Source organism: Salmo trutta, chromosome 18 (assembly GCF_901001165.1).
Source record: "Salmo trutta chromosome 18, fSalTru1.1, whole genome shotgun sequence".
Classification (NCBI taxonomy): domain Eukaryota; kingdom Metazoa; phylum Chordata; class Actinopteri; order Salmoniformes; family Salmonidae; genus Salmo; species Salmo trutta.
In genome coordinates this window covers 38,382,527-38,398,803 of record NC_042974.1, presented here as the reverse complement: position 1 = coordinate 38,398,803, position 16,277 = coordinate 38,382,527, and the positions used below count along the sequence as shown (strand labels likewise).

The following is a 16,277-nucleotide window of genomic DNA, read 5'->3' as shown; positions in this document are numbered from 1 at the left end:
AGGAGGGCAACAACCCAGCAGCAGGACCGCTACCTCTGCCTTTGTGCAAGGAGGAGCACTGCCAGAGCCCTGCAAAATGACCTCCAGCAGGCCACAAATGTGCATGTGTCTGCTCAAACGGTCAGAAACAGACTCCATGAGGGTGGAATGAGGGCCCGACGTCCACAGGTGGGGGTTGTGCTTACAGCCCAACACCGTGCAGGACGTTTGGCATTTGCCAGAGAACACCAACATTGACAAATTCGCCACTGGCGCCCTGTGCTCTTCACAGACGAAAGCAGGGTCACACTGAGCACATGTGACAGACGTGACAGCCTGGAGACGCCGTGGAGAACGTTCTGCTGCCTGCAACATCCTCCAGCATGACCGGTTTGGCGGTGGGTCAGTCATGGTGTGGGGTGGCATTTCTTTGGGGGGCCGCACAGCCCTCCATGTGCTCGCCAGAGGTAGCCTGACTGCCATTAGGTACCGAGATGAGATCCTCAGACCCCTTGTGAGACCATATGCTGGTGCGGTTGGCCCTGGGTTCCTCCTAATGCAAGACAATGCTAGACCTCATGTGGCTGGAGTGTGTCAGCAGTTCCTGCAAGAGGAAGGCATTGATGCTATGGACTGGCCCACCCGTGCCCCAGACCTGAATCCAATTGAGCACATCTGGGACATCATGTCTCGCTCCATCCACCAACGCCACGTTGCACCACAGACTGTCCAGGAGTTGGCAGATGCTTTAGTCCAGGTCTGGGAGTAGATCCCTCAGGAGACCATCCGCCACCTCATCAGGAGCATGCCCAGGCATTGTAGGGAGGTCATACAGTCACGTGGAGGCCACACACACTACTGAGCCTCATTTTGACTTGTTTTAAGGACATTACATCAAAGTTAGATCAGCCTGTAGTGTGGTTTTCCACTTTAATTTTGAGTGTGACTCCAAATCCAGACCTCCATGCGTTGATAAATTGGATTTCCATTGATTATTTTTGTGTGATTTTGTTGTCAGCACATTCAACTATGTAAAGAAAAAAGTATTTAATAAGATTATTTCATTCATTCAGATGTAGGATGTGTTATTTTAGTGTTCCCTTTATTTTTTTGAGCAGTGTATATATAGTGTGTTTTCTTTACTGCAGCTCTGACAGAGAGTATGAAACGTGAATCAGCATGGGGTTCTACTCTTTATCGTTCATTCAAGTTTGTCTTTATACCTCTGAATACACAGAGGTAGTCCCTCTAGAGGGAAGAGCACACACAAGGCTCTGTCCCAATACTCTACTAACCCCTCGTTTATATCCTCCCTTCTTCTGTGACCACTTAGAGCTGAAGTGCTCGGCTGGTGCTTTACCATGGTACTTAAATCTATCAAATTCTTTTTGATCAGTGGCTGACAGAAAAGGACAGTAGAAACTTAGGATGGGAAGCTATGTAAGACTATTGGGTCAGAGCCACAGAGCAGCAGTCTCAGGGGAGGAACCACATGACAGACTGGCCTGCAACAGTGTCTCCCAGTCATCAGTGTGGGTTTATTCGCCACACGCCACTCACTGGCTCTGCACCTCACTGGGCCTGGAAGCCAGCGGGAGGCAGACCTCACACCACATAATCACTGTCTGGCTACAGTTCATCACTTCCTCATGTCATTCACAGGCAAGGGATTAGAGTGACGGAGAGAGGGACAGCAAGAGACAGAGACAGGGATGGGACTAAAGACAGGCAAGGGTAGACAGACAGACAAACGCAAGCACACACAATGTACAGTAACTGTTTGGCCTTGGACTTGGTGATGGTGTCTGATATTGGCTTCTTCTTCTCCTTCATAGCACTTTTGGAGAATAACTCGACAAACTCATCAAAATCCACTGATGGCTCCTTGATCTTCACCCAGACCAGAGAACCACTTGCATCCCTCAAGTAGAAGACAGAAAGATCTGCATTACATCTCTATAATTGGATCTTTATCCTGTTGATGTATGGACTGTTAGAAGAAAAGGTGCTATCTAGAACCTGAAAGGGTTCTTCGGCTGTCCCCATAAGATAACCCTTTGAAGAACCCTGTTTGGTTTCGTGGTAGAACACTTTTGGTTCTAGGATGAACAGTTTTGGCTTCCATATAAAACCCTTTCCACAGAGGGTTCTACATGGAACCCAAAATGGTTCTACCTGGAACCAAAATGGGTTCTCCAATGGGGACAGCCAAATAATCATTTTGGAACCCTTTTTTCTAAGAGCGTACCTCAAACTTACAATTCAAAATGTCTGACATGTTGTGCTTTACCGAGCCCCAGAATGCAGAGAGCAGTACCACAGTACCTCTTCAGACAACTACTGTACAGTACATTACATTTCCAATAACTTCATATAAACCCACCACTATGTCCACTGGTTATTATAAGGTGGACTTATTTTCTGACATGTCACAATACTACAGTATTATAGCATGCATGACATCTTTATGTGTGAAGTCGGACCAAGTACATCAGTACCAAAGCACATCACAACACCCGTTTCAACTCAAACACCATCTCATCACACTCTTTTCCCACATTTTCTCTCATTTTACACTGGGTTCCCATCTCTATAACATGGCTGATCTTTATCTTCAGCAGAAAACCCCTTATATAGTTTGGTAAGGAAAGCCTCCATAAATGTCAATGATCCATCTCTATTTTTTGCATTCTCATTCATGAGTTATGTTGATGGTTTTCTCATAAAGCTAAACAGGTAGCTATGGATAAACATATACACTGGGTGTACAAAACATTAAGAACACCTCTTTCCTTGACTAGGTGAATCCAGGTGAAAGCTATGATCCCTTATTGATGTCACTTGTTAAATCCACTTCAATCAGTGTAAATGAAGGGGAGGAGACAGGTTAAAGAAGGATTTTTAAGCCTTGAGACAATTGAGACATGGATTGTGTACTATATCTGTGCCATTCAGAGGGTGAATAGGAAAGACAAATGATTTAAGTGCCTTTGAATGGGCTATGGTAGTAGGTGCTAGGCGCACCGGTTTGTGTCAAGAACTGCAACGTTGCTGGGTTTTTGACGCTTAGCATTTTCCCGTGTGTATCAAGAATGGCCCACCACCCAAAGGACATCCAGTCAACTTGACACAACTGTGGGAAGCATTAGAGTCAACATGAGCCAGCAACTCTGTGGAATGCCATTCCCTGACGAATTGAGGCTATTCTGAAGGCAAATGTAATGTTTGGAAATGTAATATTTCGTACACTCAGTGGATATCTAAAGTAATTGGACTAAAGTGGACTAGTAATTACTTTTTAGAATGCAGCTGGATCCTGGTCCAGTAGAGAGGCTTCATGGGCATGGGGGCTCGATGGGGGCCTTCTGGGGGCCAGCCTCCTGGGCCATGGAGGCCATGAAACCTCCGGGAGGGGGAGGAGGGCCAAAGCATGGGTTAGATGGAGGGCCACTGCTGGGGGTTGTGGGCAGAGGAGGGGGGCCCATACCTGGTAGAGGGGGTGGAGGTCCAAAGCTCTGCAGGGGAGGGGGTGGAGGTGGGGGACAGGGTCTGCCCATACCAGGTAAAGGAGGAGGAAGGGGTGGAGGAGGAGGACCAGCCCAACCAGAGAGAGGGGGTGGGGGTGGTGGTGGCCCTCCAGAGAGCTGAGGTAGAGGGTGAGGGGGAGGAGGAAGAAGAGGAGGGGTATATCTGGGGTGGGGGGAGGTGGTGGCTGGGTAACACTCTGCTGCTGCTGTTGGTAGATACAGACAAAGCCAGGGTTGGGGAGGGAGGAGGAGGAGATCAGTGGGACAGAGGCTGAGAAGGGGATTGACCCTCCCTTGAAAGGCACTTCAAATCTAAAGTCCTCCTTCACAGGTGATGTCTGTACGGAAACCTCCATCCTCTTCTTCCATTTGTGGTTGACACCCCCTAAGTCCACAGTATTGTCCCTATCCCCACTCTCCTTAGAGTGGACCTCCATCTCCAGAGATGCATGCTGGATTTCCAGTGCTGCAATCTTTATCCTCAAGTCATCGATGATCCGCTCCAGCCCTGGAATATCAATGCCATTATCCTCTTGTGACAGATTCCCTGACTTTGATGAATTCTGTCAGGAAAAAATAATTTCAGACCCACTCTATTAATATTACATGAAGTGATGTTTTGAAGCCCTTCTTGAAGGATGTAAACTGTCAAGCAGGATTACATTAACACTTTTCAAGGAATGTGCTTTCTAGACCTAGTATACCACATGCTCACAAAAAAGTTATATTTTGAATAATTTCTCAGACTTAAAACCTAGTGTATGTGACACGCCACACCCTGAGTGAAAAGGGTAAACACCCACAACTGAGCGTGTTTGGTTGCAGGGTTATGGATCATTGTAAGTTGAGGGTAAGGTCAGGATCAGGGAAGGCCACATGTCTAGACTCCATTCTTGTAGCTCCTGGGTAGATAGAACAGAGATGGGGAGACTCTTCGAAGATTTAACCCACAAGACGATCAAAGTCTCAATGAGCTCCAAAGAGGCCTTGTGAAGAGTGCAGAACCCAGAGTTAGATGCACATATTCCAGCCATGTCTATAGTTACTCTACAGTTTGTGTTGAGTTTACAGTTCAAATATTTTTAAGTGAAGTTCAGGAGACCATTACAAGCTAAAAAGCTCAACAGGATATCAAGAATTGACCTTCTTCTGACAATGACCAATGGAATTCTTCACATTTTATTGTGTTACTAAATGGGATTCAAATATATATATACACTGCTCAAAAAAATACAGGGAACACTTAAACAACACAATGTAACTCCAAGTCAATCACACGTCTGCGAAATCAAACTGTCCACTTAGGAAGCAACACTGATTGACAATAAATTTCACATGCTGTTGTGCAAATGGAATAGACAATAGGTGGAAATTATAGGCAATTAGCAAGACACCCCCAATAAAGGAGTGGTTCTGCAGGTGGGGACCACAGACCACTTCTCAGTTCCTATGCTTCCTGGCTGATGTTTGGGTCACTTTTGAATGCTGGCGGTGCTTTCACTCTAGTGGTAGCATGAGACGGAGTCTACAACCCACACAAGTGGCTCAGGTAGTGCAGCTCATCCAGGATGGCACATCAATGCGAGCTGTGGCAAGAAGGTTTGCTGTGTCTGTCAGCGTACTGTCCAGAGCATGGAGGCGCTACCAGGAGATAGGCCAGTACATCAGGAGACGTGGAGGAGGCCGTAGGAGGGCAACAACCCAGCAGCAGGACCTAAACCTCCGCCTTTGTGCAAGGAGGAGCAGGAGGAGCACTGCCAGAGCCCTGCAAAATGACCTCCAGCAGGCCACAAATGTGCATGTGTCTGTTCAAACGGTCAGAAACAGACTCCATGAGGGTGGTATGAGGGCCCGACGTCCACAGGTGGGGGTTGTGCTTACAGCCCAACACCGTGCAGGACATTTGGCATTTGCCAGAGAACACCAAGATTGGCAAATTCGCCACTGGCGCCCTGTGCTCTTCACAGATGAAAGCAGGTTCACACTGAGCACATGTGACAGACGTGACAGAGTCTGGAGACACCGTGGAGAACATTCTGCTGCCTGCAACATCCTCCAGCATGATCGGTTTGGCGGTGGGTCAGTCATGGTGTGGGGTGGCATTTATTAGGGGGGCCGCACAGCCCTCCATGTGCTCGCCAGAGGTAGCCTGACTGCTATTAGGTACCGAGATCCTCAGACCCCTTGTGAGACCATATGCTGGTGCGGTTGGCCCTGGGTTCCTCCTAATGCAAGACAATGCTAGACTCATGTGGCTGGAGTGTGTCAGCAGGTCCTGCAAGAGGAAGGCATTGATGCTATGGACTGGCCTGCCCGTTCCCCAGACCTGAATACAATTGAGCACATCTGGGACATAATGTCTCGCTCCATCCACCAACGCCACGTTGCACCACAGACTGTCCAGGAGTTGGCAGATGCTTTAGTCCAGGTCTAGGAGGAGATCCCTCAGGAGACCATCCGCCACCTCATCAGGAGCATGCCCAGGCATTGTAGGGAGGTCATACAGGCACGTGTAGGCCACACACACTACTGAGCCTCATTTTGACTTGTTTTAAGGACATTACATCAAAGTTGGATCAGCCTGTAGTGTGGTTTTCCACTTTAATTTTGAGTGTGATTCCAAAACCAGACCTCCATGGGTTGATAAATTGGATTTCCATTGATTATTTTTGTGTGATTTTGTTGTCAGCACATTCAACTATGTAAAGAAAAAACTAATTAATAAGATTATTTCTTTCATTCAGATCTCGGATGTGTTGTTTAAGTGTTCCCTTTATTTTTTTGAGCAGTAAATATGTTTTGTCAACGGTCTACACAAAATACTCTGTAATGTCAAAGTGAGAAGAAAATCTGACATTTCTTTAACTTAAGGATCCGCCCCTTTTTTACAGTTTTCGCCTGAAATGACATATCAAAATCTAACTGCCTGTTGCTCAGGCTCTGAAGCAATGATATGCATATTCTTGGTACCATTTGAAAGGGAACACTTTGAAGTTTGTGGAAATGTGAAAAGAATGTAGAAGAATTACACACAATAGATCTGGTAAAAAATAATGCAAAGAAAAAACCAACCGTTCTTTTGCATTTTTTTGTCACCTCATCTTTGAAATGCAAGAGAAAGGCCATAATGTATTATTCCAGCCCAGGTGCATTATACATTGTGGCCACTAGATGGAAGCAGTGTATGTGCAAAGTTTTAGACTGATCCAATGGACCATTGAATTTCTGTTCAAAATGTTGTATCAAGACTGCCCAAATATGCCTAATTTGTTTATTAATAACTTTTTATGTTCAAAATTGTGCACTCTCCTCAAACAATAGCATGGTATTATTTCACTGTAATGGCTACTGTAAATTGGACAGTGCAGTTAGATTAACAAGAATTTAAGCTTTCTGCCAATATCAGATATGTCTATGTCCTGGGAAATTTCCTTGTTACTTACAACCTCATGCTAATCGCATTAGCCTACATTTGCTCAATCGTACTGTTGAAGGGACACCGATCCTGAAGTAGTTAGGAAAAATTAGGAAAAATTAAACACTAATATACTTTCATTAGATAATCATATTCTTTGCAAAGTTCTTCAAGCTCTGTTACAGTTAGTGTTGGGGTTCATGGCTAGACAGCAATTTTCACATCTGGCCATAGATTTTCAAGCAGATTCAAGTCAAAATGATATCTTGGCCACTCAGGAACATTCACTGTCTTCTTGGTACACAACTCCAGTATAGATTTGGCTTTGTGTTATAGATTATTGTCCTGCTGAAAGGTGAATTCCTCTCCCAGTGTCTGGTGTAAAGCAGACTGAAGCAGGTTTTACTCTAACATTTTACTTGTGCTTAACTCCATTCCATTTCTTTTTATCCTGAAAAACTCCTGTCTATGCCAATGTCAAGCATATCCATAACATGATGCAGCCACCACCATGCTTGGAAATAAGGAGGCAGTTAGTCAGTGAAGTGTTGTGTTGGATTGCCCCAAACAAAAGGCTTTGCATTTAGGACATTAAGTGTATTCCTTTGCAGTATCTTCTTGCAGTATAACTTTAGTGCCTACAAGACTATCAGCCAATCATCAGTCATAGTGCTGTGCTTGTTCAATGTCCGTCCCTATAACGCGTGCTGAAGGTTTGTGGTCAGTTTGTTTACTGTAAAATAGCATTGTATTGTAATGTGTGTGCTGGGAGTCAGGAAGAAAGTTCAGGGAGTGAATAACTTAATCAATAAAAAAAACATAATACAAAACAAGAAACCCGAACAACAGACAGACACGAAACAGAAACAATGACGCCTGGGGAAGAAAGCAAAGGGAGTGACATATATAGGGAAGGTAATCAAGGAGGTGATGGAGTCCAGATAAGTGTCATTATGCGCTGATGCGCGTAATGATGGTGACAGGTGTGCCCCCATAACGAGCAGCCTGGTGACCTAGAGGCCGGAGAGGGAGCTCTAAGTGACCTAGCATGTATCCGGTAAAACACAATTTTTCCCAATAGTTTACAAAGGTTGGTAACAGGCCGATTGGTCAACTATTTGAGCCAGTGAAGGGGGCTTTACTCTCCTTAGGTAAGGGAATAACTTTTGCTTCCCTCCAGGCCTGAGGGCACACACTTTCTAGTAGGCTAAAATTGAAGATATCAAATCAAATCAAATTTTATTTGTCACATGGTTAGCAGATGTTTATGAAAGTGTAGCGAAATGGTTGTGCTTCTAGTTCCGACAATGCAGTAATATCCAACAAGTAATCTAACCTAACAATTTCACAACAATTACCTTATACACTCCAGTGTAAAGGAAAGAATAAGAATATGTACATATAAATATATATGAATGAGTGATGCTATAGAACGGCATAGGCAAGATGCAGTAGATGGTATATAGTACAGTATATACATATTAGATGAGTAATGTAGGATATGTAAACATATAAAAGTGGCACTGTTTAAAGTGGCTAGTGATACATTACATCAAGATGGCAAGATGCAGTAGATGGTATAGAGTACAGTATATACATATGAGATGAGTAATGTAGGGTATGTAAACATTATATGAAGTGACATTGTTTAAAGTGGCTAGTGATACATTTATTACATCAATTTTTACATTATTAAAGTGGCTGGAGTTGAGTCAGTATGTTGGCAGCAGCTACTCAATGTTAGTGATGGCTGTTTAACAGTCTGACGGCCTTGAGATAGAAGCTGTTTTTCAGTCTCTCGGTCCCTGCTTTGATGCACCTGTACTGACCTCGCCTTCTGGATGATAGTAGGGTAAACAGGCAGTGGCTCGGGTGGTTGTTGTCCTTGAAGATCTTTTTGGCCTTCCTGTGACGGGTGGTGTAGGTGTCCTGGAAGGCAGGTAGTTTGCCCCCGGTGATGCGTTCTGCAGACCTCACTACCCTCTGGAGAGCCTTACGGTTATGGGCGGAGCCGTTGCCGTACCAGGCGGTGATACAGTCCGACAGGATGCTCTCGATTGTGCATCTGTAAAAGTTTGTGAGTGTTTTTGGTGACAAGCCGAATTTTTTCAGCCTCCTGAGGTTGAAGAGGCACTGCTGCGCATTCTTCACCACGCTGTCTGTGTGGTTGGACCATTTCAGTTTGTCCGTGATGTGTACGCCGAGGAACTTAAAACTTCTACCCTCTCCACTACTGTCCCGTCGATGTGGTAGGGGGGTGCTCCCTCTGCTGTTTCCTGAAGTCCACGATTATCTCCTTTGTTTTGTTGACATTGAGTGAGAGGTTATTTTCCTGACACCACACTCCGAGGGCCCTCACCTCCTCCCTGTAGGCCGTCTCGTCATTGTTGGTAATCAAGCCTACCACTGTAGTGTCGTCTGCAAACTTGATGATTGAGTTGGAGGCGTGCATGGCCACACAGTCGTGGGTGAACAGGGAGTACAGGAGAGAGCTGAGAACGCACCCTTGTGGGGCCCCAGTGTTGAGGATTAGCGGGGTGGAGATGTTGTTACCTACCCTCACCACCTGGGGCGGCCCGTCAGGAAGTCCAAGACCCAGTTGCACAGGGCGGGGTCGAGAACCAGGGTCTCGAGCTTGATGACGAGTTTGGAGGGTACTATGGTGTTAAATGCTGAGCTGGAATCGATGAACAGCATTCTCACATAGGTATTCCCCTTGTCCAGATGGGTTTAGGGCAGTGTGCTGTGTGATTGCGATAGCGTCGTCAGTGGACCTATTGGGGCGGTAAGCAAATTGGAATGGGTCTAAGGTGTCAGGTAGGGTGGAGGTGATGTAGTCCTTGACTAGTCTCTCAAAGCACTTCATGATGACGGAACTGAGTGCTATGGGGCGGTAGTCATTTAGCTCAGTTACCTTAGCTTTCTTGGGAACAGGAACAATGGTGGCCCTCTTGAAGCATGTGGGGACAGCAGACTGGGAGAAGGATTGATTGAATATGTCCGTAAACACACCAGCCAGGTATGCGCAAGCTCTGAGGACGCTACTGGGTATGCCGTCTGGGCCTGCAGCCTTGCGAGGGTTGACATGTTTAAATGTTTTGCTTACGTCGGCTGCAGTGAAGGAGAGCCTGCAGGTTTTGGTAGCGGGCCGTGTCAGTGGCACTGTATTGTCCTCAAAGCGAGCAAAGAAGTTGTTTAGTCTGTCTGAGAGCAAGACATCCTGGTCTGCGACGGGGTTGGTTTTCCTTTTATAGTCCGTGATTGACTGTAAACCCTGCCACATACCTCTCGTGTCTGAGCCGTTGAATTGCGACTCTACTTTGTCTCTATACTGACGCTTAGCTTGTTTGATTGCCTTGCAGAGGGAATAGCTACACTGTTTGTATTCGGTCATGTTTCCGGTCACCTTGCCCTGATTAAAAGCAGTGGTTCGTGCTTTCAGTTTTGCGCGAATGCTGCCATCAATCCACGGTTTCTGGTTTGGGAATGTTTTAATAGACGCTGTGGGTACGACATCGCCGATGCACTTGCTAATAAACCCGCTCACCGACTCAGCGTATTCGTCAATGTTGTTGTTCGCCGCAATGCAGAACATATCCCAGTCCACGTGATCGAAGCAATCTTGAAGCATGGAATCCGATTGGTCGGACCAGTGTTGAACAGACCTGAGCGCGGGAGCTTCCTGTTTTAGTTTCTATCTATAGGCTGGAAGCAACAAAATGGAGTCGTGGTCAGCTTTTCCGAAAGGAGGGCGGGGGAGGGCCTTATATGCGTCGCGGAAGTTAGAATAGCAATGATCTAGGGTTTTGCCAGCCCTGGTAGCACAATCGATATGCTCATAGAATTTAGGGAGCCTTGTTTTCAGATTAGCCTTGTTAAAATCCCCAGCTACAATAAATGCAGCCTCAGGATATGAGGTTTCCAGTTTACATAGAGTCAAATGAAGTTCGTTCAGGGCCATCGATGTGTCTGCTTGGGGGAGATATATGCGGCTGTGATTATAATTATAAGAGAATTCTCTAGGTAGATAATGCGGTCGACATTTGATTGTGAGGAATTCTAAGTCAGGTGAACAGAAGGACTTGAGTTTCTGTATGTCGTTATCATCACACCACATCTCGTTAATAAGGCATACACCCCCACCCTTCTTCTTACCAGAAAGATGCTTGTTTCTGTCGGCGCGATCCGTGAAGAAACCAGCTGGCTGTACTGATTCCGATAGCATGTCTCGAGTGAGCCATGTTTCCGTGAAACGAAGAACGTTACAGTCTCTGATGTCTCTCTGGAAGGCTACCCTTGCACGGATTTTGTCTACCTTGTTGTCAAGAGACTGGACATTGGCGAGTGGTATGCTCAGGAGAGGTGCGCGACGTGCCGTTCTACGAAACCTGACCAGAAGACCGCTCCGTCTGCCCCTTCTACGGCGTCGTTGTTTTGGGTCGCCAGCTGGGATCCGATCCATTGTCCTGTGTGGTGGGCAAAACAGAGGATCCACTTCGGGAAAGTTGTATTCCTGGTCGTAATGTTGTTGAGTTGACGTTGCTCTTATATCCAAGAGTTCCTCCCAACTGTATGTAATAAAACCTAAGATTACCTGGAGTAACAATGTAAGAAATAACACATAAAAAAACAAAATACTGCATAGTTTCCTAGGAACGCGAAGCGAGGCGGCCATCTCTGTCGAGTAGTTATTATTGATTTCATGAACCCCTGATCAGTGTCCTTCCTATCCTGCAGCTCAGTTCACAAGGACAACTGTATCTTTGTTGTGTCTGGGTGGTTTCATCCACAGCATAAGTATTAACTTGACCATGTATATTAAAGAGATATTCAATGTCTGATTTGTTATTGTTACCCATCTACCAGTCACTGCCCTTCTTTACATGAGGCTTTCGAAAAGCTCCCTTTAAATAGTAGTTGAATCTGTGCTTGAAATTCAATACTTGACTGAGGGACCTTACAGATGTTGTAAGTATGGGGGACAGAGGATGGGGTAGTCATTTAAAAAATCATGTCGATCCCTATGATTTCACACAGAGTGAGTCCATGTAACTTATTATGTGATTTGTTCAGCCATATTTTATTCCTGAACTAATTTAGGCTTACCTAAACAAAGGGAATACTTATGCAACAACTATATTTTAGTTATTTAATTGACATTAATTTATAAACATTTGTAGAACTTTCTTTTTACTTTGACATCATGGAGTATTTTGTGTAGATCAATTGCAACAACAACAAAAAACAATTCAATCTATAGCAATCCCCATTTTTTCAAGGTGGGTGAATACTTATGAAACCTGTATAGTTATTATAGGATAAGCCTGACCTCTGTTGGAAGAACAGGAGTGATATCTACATGCTCTGTCATTATACAAAATATACAAAATATAACCACAAGAGGACAGTATTGTATCTAAACCTGCCTGGGACTGGGTAATCGTAAGAGCAAATAAAAGACTACAAAGATCTGTTATCCTCCTGAGGCACTCACAGTAATTTTCCATTCAGTTGAATGTGGCGAAACATTTTCAATGTCATGCTGTTTGAACAAATGTTCTTCTCTGGAGCTCTGCTTGAGGTGGTACACAACAAAAACAGTGTTGATAACATACCTGAGCTGGCTGTGGAGGGGGCCACAGGGCCTTGATGCGGCCTGGGGTATGCCCTTCATGGGGCACCCAGAGGTGGGAGGGCAGCCCAGGTATATAGCTGGTCCTCCTGAACATGCATTTTTCAGTATCTACTTTTAGATCTATATTTTATTCACATTAACACAGTACCATATACTGTAGTAACACCGTATAATAACCAGGTGAATACTACATGTGATCATAACCGGAACATTTTACCAACATCATTTCAATTCATTTGGTTTACTTATACACACAAATAAAGAAAAATTGTCCAAAAGAGGACAGCGGACAGACAAAAGGGCAGATATCTATTTAATGTACAGTCAATAGCTGACAGACAAACATGAAATCACATATGTACTTACCTTCAAGGAATAAATTAATAAAGCAATCCAGATTACCTATGTCTGTTGATTCCAGTTCAGATGACATTCACTAACAATGCCAAATAGAGAGGGCTTTTAATTTCCGAATTGAACAAATACAAATGTCTACTTTTCAAAAGTGAGGTAAGGTACAGTGTTTGCTAAGCACAAGGCTCCCTATAGTAAAATGCAACCTCTGGCAAATTGCGAGAAGCTAAAAGTAAACACCACCTTCAAAGCCAATCTCATTCATCTGAGGTATGAAAAGTCTTCTTGTTACTGTGTATATTCTATTAGTTCCGCTTAATGCATGAGAGTGTATTCCTTAAAACTGAACAAATTATTTTCCTGGGAAATGGCTGTGAATGGTTTCCACTGTAGCAAGCAGTTTCAGCACGGCACAGTAATATGCTATTGACTACATAACCACATAGAATTCGGCAATTCTAAGGGCCCAATTTAGTATGAATCTGAACATATTGCAAATCATAATTCAGAGACCATTACATAATGACTATCCATCAATGTAAGAATCTCAAGCCATTCCAACACTGTGCATGTCAAGTGTGTGTGTGTTTGCGTATTTATGAGTGTGTGTCTACAATTTAGGGACAAATACGCAATTTGTTCCAGTCTGAGTGCTGACCTTAGGTATCGCTTTCTCTGTGCAGTTAATGCCAGAACAAAACATTAACCAGAACCCCAGCTTTAGCTGAAGCTAGAATCACAACTACAGTACAGACAGAGATGAAAACATAATCAAAACCTGTCATAGCCTCCTACTCTATAACATCAACCTTAATAAAAGGTATCAATATATTCTCCCTAGAGACATTGCTGATTCACTAGAGAGGGATTATATCTCAGGGAGTCATACAAGGCTGTCTATTTTTACAGGGGAGAGGACAGTGAGGACAGAGAAAGATAAGGAGAGATATAAAGAGTGAGAGAGAGAGAGAGAGAGAGAGAGAAAATGAGTGAAGATGAAAGAGTATCATTACAAAAACAAGAGAAAGCTCTTACCAACCCAGGAACAGTGAGCATTCTGCTGGGTAAGAGAAGCCTGAGCCCTGGGAACATGGGGCTCTTATGCAATGCGGTCAGCAGATGTTCTACGCAAGCAGTGTGTGTGTGTGTGTCACGACTTCTGCCGAAGTCGATGCCCCTCCTTGTTCGGGGAGAGTGAACGAGGTATGTTATAGGTTACAGCTTCCCCCCAATTACCGCATTAACCCCTCGTTCTATGTGTCTCTCCTCAGGCCTCTGGTGGCTGGCCCGCTCCAGGAGGCTGAGGTGCGGGAGGTTCCTCCGCCCCCTCTGGACATCGAGGGGGCCCCTGCGTACTCCGTTCGATCCATCCTGGATTCGAGACGTCGGGCGAGGGGCCTTCAGTACCTCGTGGACTGGGAGGGATCCGGTCCGGAAGAGAGATGCTGGGTTCCGGTGGAGGTCGTGTTAGATCCTTACCTGCTGCGAGAGTTCCACCATCTCCATCCGGATCACCCTGCACCTCGTGCTCCGGGTCGTCCCCGAGGCCGGTGTCAACGCACGGCTGGAGCCGTCGACGTACTGTCACGACTTCTGCCGAAGTCGATGCCCCTCCATGTTCGGGCGGTGCTCGGCGGTCGACGTCACCGGTCTTCTAGCCATCATTGATCCTTTTTTCATTTTCCATTGGTTTTGTCTTGTCTTCCTACACACCTGGTTCCAATCCCATTCATTACATGTTGTGTATTTAACCCTCTGTTTCCCCTCATGTCCTTGTCAGAGATTGTTTGTTAAGTGCTCGTGTTGTTGGATTGGTGCGCGACGGGTTATTTTACCCATGTTTATTTTATTATGTACTTTGGTTTTGGAGTTTGTTTTTAACTTTATTAAGCTACACCAGTTACACCAAGTTTGGTTCCCCTGCGCCTGCCTTCCCTGCCACCTACACACACACACGACGTGACAGTGTGTGTGTCACAGAATGACTGTTTTTAAGGCATGCATGCGTGTGTGTGTGTAGGTACTGAATGAAAACGTGTGAATATGTGTGTGCCTGTTTGTTAGTGTGCATACGTTGCAGGGAAGTTCTGTATTTCTATGTGAGTTCGTGTGAATGTTATGTCTGAGTGTTTGTGACAATGTGTTTATGTGCAGTGCCAGTCAAAAGTTTGGAAACACCAACTCATTCCAGGGTTTTTCTTTATTTGTACTCTTTTCTACATTGTAAAATATTGGTGAAGACATCAAAACTATGAATATACAATTATATTTTATATTTGAGATTCTTCAAAGTAGCCACTTTTTGCCTTGGTGACAGCTTTGCACATCTGGAATGCATTTCAATTAACAGGTGTGCCTTGTTAAAAGAACATTTTTGGAATTTCTTTCCTTCATTTGAGCCAATCAGTTGTGTTGTGACAAGGTAGAGGTGGTATACAGAAGATAGCCCTATTTGGTAAAAGACCAAGTCCATATTATGTCAAGAACAGCTCAAATAAGCAAAGAGTAATACAACAGTCCATCATTACTTTAAGACATGAAGGTCCGTCAATGTAGAACATTTCAATAACTTCGAAAGTTTCTTCAAGAGCAGTTGCAAAAACCATCAAGCGCTATGATGACACTAGCTTTCATGAGGACCGCCACAGGAAAGGAAGACACTGAGCTACGGAGAATGCATTAATTAGAGTTACCTGCACCTCAGATTGCAGCGCAAATAAATGTAACAGACACATCTCAACATCAACTGTTCAGAGGAGACTGCGGGAATCAGGAGACTGTGGGACTATCGTTTGTTTTTTAACAGCACAATGACCCAAAACACACCTCCAGGCTGTGTAAGGGCTATTTGACCAAGAAGGAGAGTGATGGAGTGCTGCATCAGATGACCTGGCCTCCACAATCACCCGACCTCAACCCAATTGAGATGGTTTGGGATGAGTTGGACTGCAGAGTGAAGGAAAAGCAGCCAACAAGTGCTCAGCATATGTGGGAACTCCTTCAAGACTGTTGGAAACGCATTTGATATAAAGCTGGTAGAGAGAATGCCAAGACTGTGCAAAGCTATCATCAAGGCAAACGGTTGCTGGAATGAGTAGGTGTGTCCAAACTTTTGACTGGCACTGTACATAAACACGTCACAAACACTCAGACATAACATTCACACGAACTCACATAGAAATACAGAACGTCCCTGAAATATATGCACACACACCAATGTAGTACCATATAAAAAGGCACAAATTCACACATGCTTTCATTCAGTACACACACACACACACACGCCTTTCAAACAGTAATTCTGTGATACACACACACACACACACACACACACACACACACACACACACACACACACACACACACA

At 44.8% G+C, this 16,277-nt stretch overlaps 1 pseudogene; it reads right to left on the bottom strand.

Annotated features, from left to right (window-relative positions):
• Nucleotides 1–3,536, bottom strand: part of LOC115152675 (formin-2-like) — a 45,793-nt pseudogene extending 42,257 nt beyond the window's left edge.
• Nucleotides 3,537–16,277: the final 12,741 nt, after the last annotated feature.